Source organism: Triturus cristatus, chromosome 1_2 (genome assembly GCF_964204655.1).
Source record: "Triturus cristatus chromosome 1_2, aTriCri1.1, whole genome shotgun sequence".
In the NCBI taxonomy this organism is placed as follows: Eukaryota; Metazoa; Chordata; class Amphibia; order Caudata; family Salamandridae; genus Triturus; species Triturus cristatus.
Window position 1 is genome coordinate 268,237,898 of NC_140580.1, and position 12,206 is coordinate 268,250,103.

Below are 12,206 nucleotides of genomic sequence, written 5' to 3' on the forward strand. Positions count from 1 at the left end.
TCAAGTGCTGCTACTCTCCCTTTCTTAATGAAGTGCTGCTACTTTGACTTTGAGTGCACCCTACAGTTTGTGGGCTGGATCAGAGTCAATTCAAAAAGAGCTTTATTCAGCCAAACAGGCCAAAAAAGACAAAAATTAAACATACATAGAAGACCATCATAAGTGAACCCTCACAGCATCGAAACATTGCCAACGAAGTAAACATTAAAACCAGTTGAGGCAACCTGATCAGCCTGGGCAGAAATAATAACTCCAGCTGATAGGGAAGATCATGTAAAGTTCAGGTGCGTACAAAGAGATGTGCACATTTTATAAAACATTAAAACCACAGCCAAACGGAAGTTACAAAGCCAAATTGCAGAGCCCCATTGTATCAGGTGTAAGTCCAAGTTCACCAGTTACCTGTTACGAGTGTTGTTACTCGGTAGACTTTAATTACAGCTTCTGAGCACTATTTTCTCAAATAGCTTTGTCCTGCCTGCTGCACAGGACATACACACTCCTAATTTTATAGCACAGAACTGGCATTTGCAATGCAATAGGTTTCGCATTTGTGAGAGTTTAAGATATTTGCATTGTAAATGACAATGCCTTTTATTGATCTGTTTTATAAACAGCACATAAATAAAAGTGATTATCATGTACAATGCCAATAGCTAAAACTCTCGGAAATGCGAGACCTATTGCATTGCAAATGCTTGTTCTTGTACAGGCTTCAGACACCTCATTGAAATCCTCTCGCATCCCCTCTCCTTAACAGGTACACCCTCTACCCCTCCTTGTCTACAGTTTAGCACTGGCATGAAGAAGCTTAGTTGAGCGTGATTCACGTGAAAACTGGGGAGGAGTAGCGAAGTTTGTGTCATCAGCCAAGGCCTGCCTTGAATAAAATAACCCCCAGCTTCCCTCCATGACAAAGTTTACTTAATAAAAGCAGCAAGGAAGAAAATGTTGGATGAGACCGCAGATAGCTGAGGCGGAAGAGACAGGACAGCAGACAGCCGGGCAGGAGTGTCTTTGTTGGAGCTGCTGAACCTCTATAAAACTAAATTCTAATCGTTATTTTCTAAACGTGAAACATCTTACACATTTCTGGCCTTTTTGTAAATACAAAAATACTGTGTTGATCGATTACCGGTATTTTATTAAGTGAGTGAAAATGGCGTTATGGCATCGGACCCGGGAAACCAGGTTCGAGTCCCAGCGTCAGGTTAATTTTTCGGGATTCTGGGCAAATCACCCAAGCTTAAATGAATCTGTCCTTGTGTGATGTGATTGGTGCTCATGTAAAGCGTCTAAGTTTGAGCTGTATAAACATTTGGGGGAAAAAGTTCTACCGTTTCTCTGTGCTTTCTAGTACTTGCAGTTTTGTTTCTCCTCACCATAAATATAGGACTACAAGTACCAGGATAGAAAGAAAAAGCATGTTTGCCAAGTTAATGGAGATAATGGTTTGCTCGTTGTATATTTTAAGTTACATGCTACAACTAGGATAAAAAGCAGAGGATCAAGGGGCGCCAAATTCGGTTCTGCCCAGGACGCTATCCGCGCAAAGACCGACCCTGCTTGTGCAGCACCCCCGTACATGTGAGCAGCCCCCTCCCTCAGCGCGGTCTTATTGTATGTGCAAGTCTGATGCGGCGCACCGGGGGATTGCCCGGTGCCCGCTACGGCCAGTCCGGCCCTGAGGGCGGGAATAACCCAAGGATTGGCTCAGTGGGCGGAGCCAGAGGTGTGGCCAGAATGCGCAAACATCCCAATTTTTAGCATTTGTTTGGTATTTCACTGCCCAGTTTAATCAACCAATGGATACACATGATTATATAAGGTTATAATGAGTTATTGACATTAAAACACATTCACAAAGTGGGATATGCCTCTAATCACAGAATGTCCCAAATACGATGAAATGTGGGAGCACAAGCCATTTGTCGCTGAGCCATGGAGTTTGTCATCAGCACTTCTCCCTTTTTCCACAACAGCAGTTCAAACATGAAAGGCAAAATATCCTAGTTTGCACATGTTTTCTATATAATTATGGCTCTGCCACATTTGCCTCATAATGCAAGATCTGCTGCATGATCTGACCATTTAAACTAATAAATTGTTTATAGCTCAAACGTATCAAAAGTTAATAAATAAATTTGACTTGTTTTGCTGCGGAGTGGATGGCTTATTGCAAAGGTTGACTGATCACCTTTCTCACTGTTGCATTTGTATGTTACACTGGTACTAATAAGGCAATATCTTTCCAAAGACTGTTAGCATGTGTACACATGTCAAAATAATAACATTTCAGAAAATATACTGCATTACGCTGCAGCCTTGGTGAGTTGCAGCTACTACTTCTGAAACTAGGCCAATAGAGCTAACTATGGGCAGGGGCGGTCTTAGCACTGGTGGTGCCCTGTGCATTAATGTTTTGTTATTACCCCCTAATGGCCACCTCTGCCATGGATTCCCTCACTACCACCCTTTAACAGGGCCCCTCAAGTCTCGATAACCACACTCTCTCTCAGATGCATTTAATTTGATTTACAGCGTCGCTCATACCAGTGTAGGGTCTCAGAGCACTTTACATCACACACATCACTCAGAGACAATGAATATGTGTGTAAATCACTGTATAGAAAATGTTACATAAGACTAAGGACTACAAGGTGTAGGAGTCACATGACAACCATACTACTAGGCCGTATAGTTTAATAGTGATTGGTCTGGAGAAACAAACTCAGAATTTAAAACATAATACCATGGTTGGGGGTTCTCTTTAATAATCAGAATTGATTTCTGTCCAAACGAACACATTTTGTAACATTAGGATAATCAAAGACTGGGGAAAAACATAACGCTCTAATTTATACCTTGCAGTTTGTATGCAGCTCTTAGATGAAAATTAATAGCTCACTGTTGTATGTTAGGATTGTAACTTATAAACTGCAAGTAACAAAGGGATCTATCTGACAAAAGCAGTAGCCCACTGACCTATTTACATTATGTGCACTTTGTGATCTGTGTAGGAAGGTGGAATCTGACTACATGGTTGCCCCCACTTTTTTCCTGGTGTTTTGCTGGTTTTCGACTTAGTCTGGCTGGGATCCTGCTATTCAGGACCCCAGCCTATCTGCTTTCTCCCTTAAATTGATTACAAGTACTATAGGTACACTCCAGATTGGATTCTGAGGTACCCTTATACGTCCCTAGTATATGGTATACTATGTACCAAGGGCATAGGTACCCCAGAAGCCTACATGTATTGTGCCACCCCTGGGAAGCCTTCCAAAATCACACCACAGGTCTGCTACTGCAGCCTGGGTAAGGTGGTGCATGCACCCCTTACTGAGATATAGGTTCACTATATCTCTCCATATCACTGCACATATAAACCTATCAGTCACCCCTATGGCAGGCCTTACCAATCCTGAAGGCAGGGTGCTGGGTTTTATGTGAGAGGGTGCCCATGCATGAGCAGAGCCCCTCTGCAGCCTTCGGAACCTTTATTCCGGAGTTGTTTGTGATACAGCCAAACCATACAGTCTTAAGTGCATTATAACCAAACGGTAAATGCTAACTTTGAGATGACTGCACAGAAACATGTCATGTTTGGTGTCAAATACTTTGGAATCATACCTCCACACCAGTAACTGGTGTGGGAGTATGATCCCACCCTTCTAGAGGGAGAGACATGACAGCACCGGTATACCCGGTACCGGCTAACAGAGCCCTGGCATCACAAAATGGATGCTGCCATCCACAGACACGAGTCTGCCCTCCTGCTGCTGGACGAAACTCCGGAAGGGGAGGCCTGGACAATAGGTTTCCTGTCACAGGGAGGTGTCACCACCTCCCAGACAGGGTTTAGTGTATTGGGGCTGGGTGGGTGCACTCCAAGAGTGCTTCGAAGTTCAGCACTGGGGGCACATTTGGTGTACCTGTGCACAGTCCAGCTAAAACCTGTTGCAGGGGCTACCAGCCCCTGGTCTGGCGTGAAACTGGACAACGAAAATGGGTGTAGCCACCCCTCTTTCCTGACCCTCCCATAGGTGGGTCCCTAGAGTTTGTCCCACCCCCTTCCTTGGGTATAAGAAAGGAACCCCTGGCTATAGGACTTTAGATTACACCTGGACGAAACTCTGATACTGAATCCTGGAACTTCAATGATCTACATTGAACTAGATGAGTCAAGAATCTCCCTTGGAGTAAAGGAGTTACTCCCCTGCAAGGCAGGCACCAAAGACACATCTGACCAGTTTGCATCTCCGAAGCTCCCGCCAGACTCCGAAGAATTTAGCAACACAGGAGTTGGGTTTCCGTGGTCTTAGAGGTCGATCAGTGCCCACAGCAAGTCTGAGGCCCGTATCCCTTGTGGCAACCGTGCAATCCGAACCCCTGGACACCACGTCACTTTGCAGAAGCATCAGCTTTCCAACAACTCCTGCAGTTGAGCTTTGGATTATAGCCCTGACCCCGAGCAGCATTTGCACCGAATATTGCCTGCCTACACTCCACGAGTGTTCCGTGAGCTGGCCCTTTGTGTTTTCTCTCAAGGCCTCTTTGCGATCTCTAGTCCGTCGACTGGTGGGTCCCTGTGAAGGCAACTTTACTTCTAATTAGGCTTACCTGGTTGCTCTAGACGTGCCCTGACTCTCCATTGCTTGGGGAGTCCCCAGGACCTTGCTGGTTCGCACCGAAGCATCTTTTCTCTTCCTGCGTGGGTTGCTGTTGCCAAGGCTTGTTGTGTTCAATCTGAGCACCGACACTGCAGCACTCGATATCCTTCATGGGACAGTTCAAATGCAGCTTCTCGTTGTCGTCGACGCCTCCTGGTCCTAGTGGCTGCAGAGTCAAGCTTCGCTTCTTCGCACCTGAATCACCCGACATCAGTGGTCTTTCGTCTACCGTGCCCCTGATCACTGGAAAGTGACCCAGACTCTGTCCCCTCTGCTTTCAGGTTCTTCTGATCTTCGATCCAGGCTTGGATCACACCGGACACTTTTCTCCTTCCCGGCAGCAGCCCTTTGCAGCAGATCGCCACTGAAATCAACGACGATTCCCAACACCATTTGACACCTATGCACCGGCTTCCCTGGGTGAAGTAACTTGAGTAGTCCGGTGCTCCCATGGGTGCTGGCCCTAGAACCCCCTAAGTCTAAAGGGGTTTGCTCAAAGTCCTCTCCTAAGTGTCTTTAACTTCTAAAATTCCAACCGCGACTTTCCCATAGAATAGTATGGGGCTCGCGCCTGTGTTCACACTCTGCACGCGTCCCCCATGGGTCTCCTGTGTCACTACCATGGGTGGTTCCTTTGGGTCCCAGCGATTCTACGTGCTTTAGGCACTGTGTCTAGTGAAGTCGTGGTTCTTATACCACTTTCTTAATATATGGTTTGGCCCGCCCCTAGGGCCCATTGTATATTGTGCTATTTACTGTCGTTTTAGAACTGTATTATTGTGTATCTTGGACTCTAATCTCATAAAGAGATTAGTAGTGAGTGTTTAGAAATAAATACATATGTTTTATATATACCTTGTGTGGATCGCCTTACATTTAGTAATTCAAGAGGTTATAATCTGGTAAACCAAGCTGATTTACACTCCTTCAAGACTTAGCCTGAAGGCTGCTCTCCATAGCTACCACTAGGATAGCTTTCAATAAAGGTTGTCTTTAAACCTATCATCAATAAGGGTTGTTTGGACTGGTACAAGGTGCCCACTATAACTAGTGGACAGCATATACCAGGCCAACTTCTCACAATCTGCATGGTACATGTTCTTTGCAGCAGGCACATAAACCCTCTGAGCTACCTTTCCATGAATCAAAACTTCCACTAGACAAAATGATCTCTCTCTAGGAAGAACATTAAACACCAGAGTCATCATGACATTTTTATTGTTGCCGAAAATTGCTGGAGGCCAGGAAGGAGACAGCAAGCGCTTTTAAAACCTTAATATACTTGCAAATATAATGCCTCCACCCAAAGTCAGCACCCGGTGCGGTCACACCGGTTGCACTGCCCTAGAGCTGGCCCTTCTCAAGTGTCCTGTGACCTCAGTGACAGAGTCACTGTCGCTCTAGGGTGTGCTGCTTCATAGGCCTGTCTGCAAGACTGGAGGTGAACTTCTGTATGGATTGTGGTGGACCAACCTTGAAGGTTAACCCACACTTGCCACTGCTAGGGTCCACCTGCTGGTGCTAGGAAACCAGGGCTTCTAAGCGCTTGCGCAGCCTCCTAAGGTCTAGCATGGGATTGTGCTCCCTCAGGAGAGTGGTCTGGTGGACTGGTTATTAAGGCTGAGCCTGGTTCCCCAGTTCCAAATTCAGTAGCTCTGGCCATAGAGCCACATCCTCTCCCCCACTAAACACCATACTGCCCCACTGAGGAAAACTCACACTGCCTTCAACTACAACCCAATTGCTGCCGGCTATAAACACCTGGATGCGGCTCAATTTAAATTACGTACTAGACAAGAGCAATATGCGTCCAAAAAAAGTAACAACATCATGGACAAAGCAAACACTCATAGGGAGTGTGAAATGTAAGCAGGAGCAACATGGTTACCTTAACGCGTTTCCACTCACTATTCAGAAATCAGTGAGTGTTTTTGCCTGAAAAGTTAAGGACATGACTACAGGGCCCTGAATGGACCCATTTCAATGTCCATTGCTTATATCCTTACAAAACGTAAGCAGTACGGTAAAAAGACCACATCCCTGGGCGCAGAGCCACAGAACACATTTTGTTTTCCAATCCACACATTGCAGTACCTCCGGGATTGGTGCACTAGTTGCAAGCCCGGGAAAACAAAGATAAGAAAACAAAAATAGCGCTTCACTGGCAAACTCTGTAAAAGTGGTGCTAATGTGTTTGGGTGTGAATAAAATCAATCTGGTCAGTTTGCTACCACTCTGTCTTACTTTATTTATTTTTCATATTTTTAACCTTTTATTCCAGATGCTGCACTTTGGAATAAAAATACGACATTTCCAGCAAAAATGTTTTTCTTTTTTGGATCGATTTCACAGGGGAACAAATAAAAGAAAGGAGAGGAAAGAGTGTGAAAACCCCGTCTTGAAGTCTCGGTTTTCAGTAAGAGAAGAACTGCTAGAAAGAAAGAGAGGGAAGAAGGAAAAAGGGGGGGGGGGGCAGCTGAAGCGACAATGCAGAAGTGGACACTGTATTTTTTTTCTCTGTGCAAGAAGGAAAAGACAGAGTCCTGTTACTTCTCTGCCGCCCGTCCTCGAATGCCAGGAACGCCGAGCTTTATTTATAGGCGATGGTGATTTTTTGCGTCCGGTGACGCATTTTCAAAATAAAAAAGTAGGGGAACGGAATCCCTGGAATTGAAGAAGTAGGGGCACGCTGTGCCCTGCCGTTCCCGCCCACTTCGACCACTGATGCAACGCATGTGCCGCCTTTGTACTGTCTCCACTGTTTATCCCTTCCTGTCCGAGTTCTCAACTACTGCACGTGCATCCCTCGCTCGCTCTGCCCCTGTATTGACCACATTGAACGTGTAGTCCTTGCTCGCTCTACTTCTGTATTGAGTACTGCACGTGCATCCCTCGCTCTGCCCCTGTACTGAGCACATTGCACGTGCATCCCTCCCTCGCTCTGCCTCTTTGAGTATTGCACGTGCAGCACTAGCCTGAGTTTACTGGAATGGCAGCGGCGCCTCTCCAGTGAGTATGTTTTGTGAATGGGGCACACGTCCATTTGAGTTTGATTATGGGTTGTCACCAACTCTGGGATTGACGTTCATGTAACAGATTACAAAAAAGAACAATATTTGGATCGAACTGTGTGAAAGCGGGGTACTTCCCCGAGATGTACATATGTTTCATACTTTACTGTTCAGACAATGTATCCACCTACGAGCACTGCGCCAAACGCACTTTTTTGGGAAAGTGCAAAAACGTTCAGAATGAATAAGAATATAATATTTTGCGTAAGAAAGGTACGTGTTACTTTTGATTTACAACATTAAATAATATACCGGTCATAGGTGCAAACACATGGAATACCCGTATGCTTAGACAAGACCCACAGAACTTCTGTTCTAATTTACATGCCATGCCTTCCAGGTCGGGCAAAAGGGGTTTTCCACATGTACTTTGCGAAACCTGCAGCAGGAGACAGATGCACGTGCACGTCTGACATCCAGTACTGGGAAGTGGACACAACGTGACATGTATTTGTTTTTACAACTTCTGTGTGCCGTATGGGAGTCGGAAGTGGTCCCAGAGTGAGGCTGCGGCCTACGCCGGCCCCTAGTTTCGGTTGTACGGACAGAGGAGTAGGGGTGGGCGGAATTTGCGAAATTCACTTTCGCAAATTATCGCGAAAATGTTAAAAATCTCCGCAAACACGCGGAAATATCGCGAAGATGCGGAAGTTTTTTTCCCGCCCGTTCGCGGTATTTTCTGCGTTGTCGCGGCTCGCCAACTTACCCATGCGGTTGCTCGCGGGCGCGGCCATCTTGTTTTCACTAGTCTCGCGGTGCATGATCGCGAGAAGAAAGACGTGATCGCGCGACGCATGACGTTACTGCGGGCGCGAACTGTCGCGAGACAGTGCAAATGGCTACCAACAATCCAACATCTCGTGGAGAACGCGACCGGATCAGGAAAACTTGTCGTCGAACGCGGGGATTCAGGTAAGGCGATTGCGCGCACGCGAGAATGTATTATTTTACAGCGCGAGCAAGAAACAAATTATCGCTAAGCTACGGAATGCGGAAATTTTGACATTTTCGCGCTCTCCGCGGAACGCGAAAATGCCAAATTATCGCAATTTCCGCGAACGGAACGGAATTTTGGCCCAGGCCTACAGAGGAGCCAGCACCCTGCGTAGTGGCAGGCTTGGGCATTCCTACTTTAATCTTAACGTCTTCCTGCAGCAGTTTGAGCACGGTACGCTGGCCAGCCGGCACCTCCCCCCTCCGATTTTATAATGACAACAGCAGGGATTCATTAATGCTTAATTAGCACCTACAGTGGAATGTACTGACCCCCGCGGCCCAGTGGGTTTGGAGAATGTGAATTTCAACTTCGAGTGGAGGCCGGAACTGCAAGCTCCGCGAGACAGCAGGGATCTGACGCATCCGTAACTAGCTGTTTGTGCGCCAAACGCAGTCATATAAAGCAGGACTCCTGGGTATGCAATAGGTCTCGCCTTTAATTGAGTCAAAGCCATTTGCTTTGCTATACAATACCATTATCAAATCAAATAGCTTTAACTTAATCAAAGGTGAGACCTATTGCATTTTCAATGTTTGTTTTATTTCATGTTGGCAGGCTGTAGAGAAAATCTGGAAATACCCTTTTATTGTAAATTGGACTTAAAGGTCAAGATTACTAAATTTGCTGATAAGAGAGATTGAGTCGCCTGCTGTCTGCTAACATTCTCCTGAAGGTATTGTGCAGACCGAGTGAAGCATTTGAAAATTTAGCAAATAATCTTAAAGACCTGTTTTTACACCTGTAACCAGTGACTTCTGTCACTAGATTTTTTTTATACATTCAATTTAGTACCCTCTTCTTCTTTACTACCCTCTTCTTTAGTTCTTCAGTATCAAAACGAAATGTCTTTAATGCCTTTGAAATGATGGCATGAATTGTTTTCCCTGAAGGAAGGTAAGGATAGCCCTGTGTTCTGAAGGAAGGGCTTTTGAGTGAAACTGGCAGAGGAGACAGAGTGAACAAAAGTGTGATTGTGCACATGGGGTCTGATCTCATGGTGGGGAGGTGAAGGTTGATGGAGCGCAGTTCAATATTGTGAATGACAGAACTATTCTTCTAGTAAATAGAAATGAGGCATAGTCCATTATGCACCTTGAAGACTAAAATGAGAAACCTGACCCTGCACACTCCTTCCTGCACAGCAGTCCCCCATGAAGGAGGGATAGGGAAGCAGAAGCCTTATTTGAGTACCATCCTTCTTTGTAGAACAACCAATTGTGAGAGAATCAGAGCTTGGGATACGGTTGCTTGTCTTTTCACCCATTTCGGCTTCTTCCCTTCCTCTGAACTCCCAGCGAGAGTTTGTGGCGGAGACATGTCCTGACTAGTCCGAAGCAAGAATAATTGTAAGTCCCCTTGTGTGGCGGTGCCAGAAGTGAATAGCCACCTGACAGGGAGCACTAAAAGTCATCAGTATCGACTTTCATGAGGAAGGAATTAAACTAAAGTTTGCTAAAAAGCGAATATGCTGCAGCAGGAAAATCATTCTTAGAAGTTCCCATAACTTGGGAACCACCAGATGAAATATTGTCGTCTTTGAAGACAGTTCTGAAAGAGAATCATTTAGATTGTTTGTAAGTGAATCCCCGCAATGGAAAAAATATATATTCTGTATTCTTCCACACCTGATTATGTCTCCCAAGAGGGGATCTAGGAGGGCAAGCTGGTGGGGTGTGCCCCCCTATACTGCTGCTTGATAGACAGTCAACCTATACTATTTGAAGGAGGATGGTTGGTGATAAGTTAGATATTTAGTTGCAAAGCGACTTGCTTAGTTGAGGGGGGCGAAAGGTGTCTTTGTTGTGGCCCACAACAAGACTGTTTCGATAATTAACTTACTAACAGCAAAGGTATTATGAGGGGCAATGTTGTATGCAATGTGAGGGAGGGCTGAACGTTTCCAATGCTGAGAAGCTGTCAATTGCCTGTAGAAGCTGCCATGAAGATGATGCTGTGTGGGAACGTTTGTAGAATAGTACTCCAAAGTTCTTTGCTTGTGGGGAATGTATAAGGACGTCGGGTGGAAAAAATATTAGTGGAACAATGAAGCTGGTTGGAGGAGGTCATAGAATCGCTGATTTCCGGTTTCGATTAATTGCGCCTAAGCACGTCTAAAAGTAACCTGAGGCTGGTAGCAAGCAGTGAGGCAGTCGGAGAAGGGACACTGGGGCAGAGGAGGGGAAGCACGGGGCAGTTAAAAGCAGAGGTGAGACTGTGGTGTTTGCTGTGTAAAGGAATGAAGTTGTAGACAAATATAATATGCAGCGACATCACAAGTGCTTGCGCTAATACTTTGTTGTCAACTCATATAGCCCATGGAGGAGTCTAGAAGTGATACTTATTACATGGTTTTTACTTTGTTAGAGGTAGGAGACCCGTACAAATAAGTTATGCTTGCAGTCTCTGACAGTGATATTAACAAGGACCTTTTGCTTTTTTTCACACAAAATTAATTGTATTGTGGCATTTTTATAGTGCTTTCAATCAATCAATCAATCACGGAATTTGTAGAGCGCACTACTTACCCGCGAGGGTCTCAAGGTGCTGGGAAAGAAAAAAAAGGGAAGAGAGGAGGCGGGTGCCACTACTGGTCGAACAGCCAGGTCTTGAGTAGCCTCCTGAAGGTCAGCAGATCTTGGGTCTGTCGTAGGCTGAGTGAAAGGGTCCTACCTCTTGCCGAAGCCCCAAATCACTTTATTCATTGAAGGAGTATATTACAATCTTGTGAAAACATTTTAGTCACAAAGGCTAATATTGTACATTGAACGTGTCGTCCAAGCCCTAGAAACAAAACGTAAGACACAATAAATAAAAGCATATGAGTATCCAATTATTAATACAACATTTACAGAATATGCTACACATACCAGCGATTTAAAATACCCCTTTGTCAAATTTACAGGATAATTGGAGTTTTCAGGAATACAAAACATTCTCGAATAATGGCATATAACATTTGTATATATGTCTGAGGCAACAGTAGCGACATATTCTCTGTTCACAGAGTACCAGGGGCAACAACATGCTTGTTTCTTATTCTCACAACAAATTTGATGCCATATTCCATGCTACATCCCTATTCCGGTGTGAACTCTTGGCAGGGGACTGAATGTGCTGCTAGCACTTGTAGATACAAATACATTTCGATGCTTTATTTTCGGCAGGGCTCCGTCTATATTTGGTTTAAAATACTGCTTAAATACCTAAAATGCTTTATGCAATACAAGGATGACTTGCACATTTTTAATTCTATTTTTAAGAAAAGTCCAATGGAAAAGAAGAGAACAGTATTCAGTTGCGAAACATCCATCAAACACAACCCTCCTTCATATTTTTAAACCAGGTAATTAGCTGGCATTTCACTGTGGTACCTAGACAACTTTAACCTTCTGGAATTATTTCATCAACTTTTTAGAACAATTTCTAGAAAAAATCTGAAATTAAAAGTTCAGTGAGTGAGGGAAGGAC

General features: G+C 44.9%; 1 long non-coding RNA gene across 1 annotated transcript in view; it reads right to left on the bottom strand.

The window, feature by feature from the left end:
• LOC146867145 (uncharacterized) overlaps positions 1-12,206 on the bottom strand; it is a 1,035,764-nt gene that overhangs the window by 60,877 nt on the left and 962,681 nt on the right. The window contains exon 4 of the long non-coding RNA XR_014961085.1: positions 11,264-11,519. This is a non-coding gene — a long non-coding RNA (uncharacterized LOC146867145). The remainder of the gene's footprint in view (positions 1-11,263; positions 11,520-12,206) is intronic.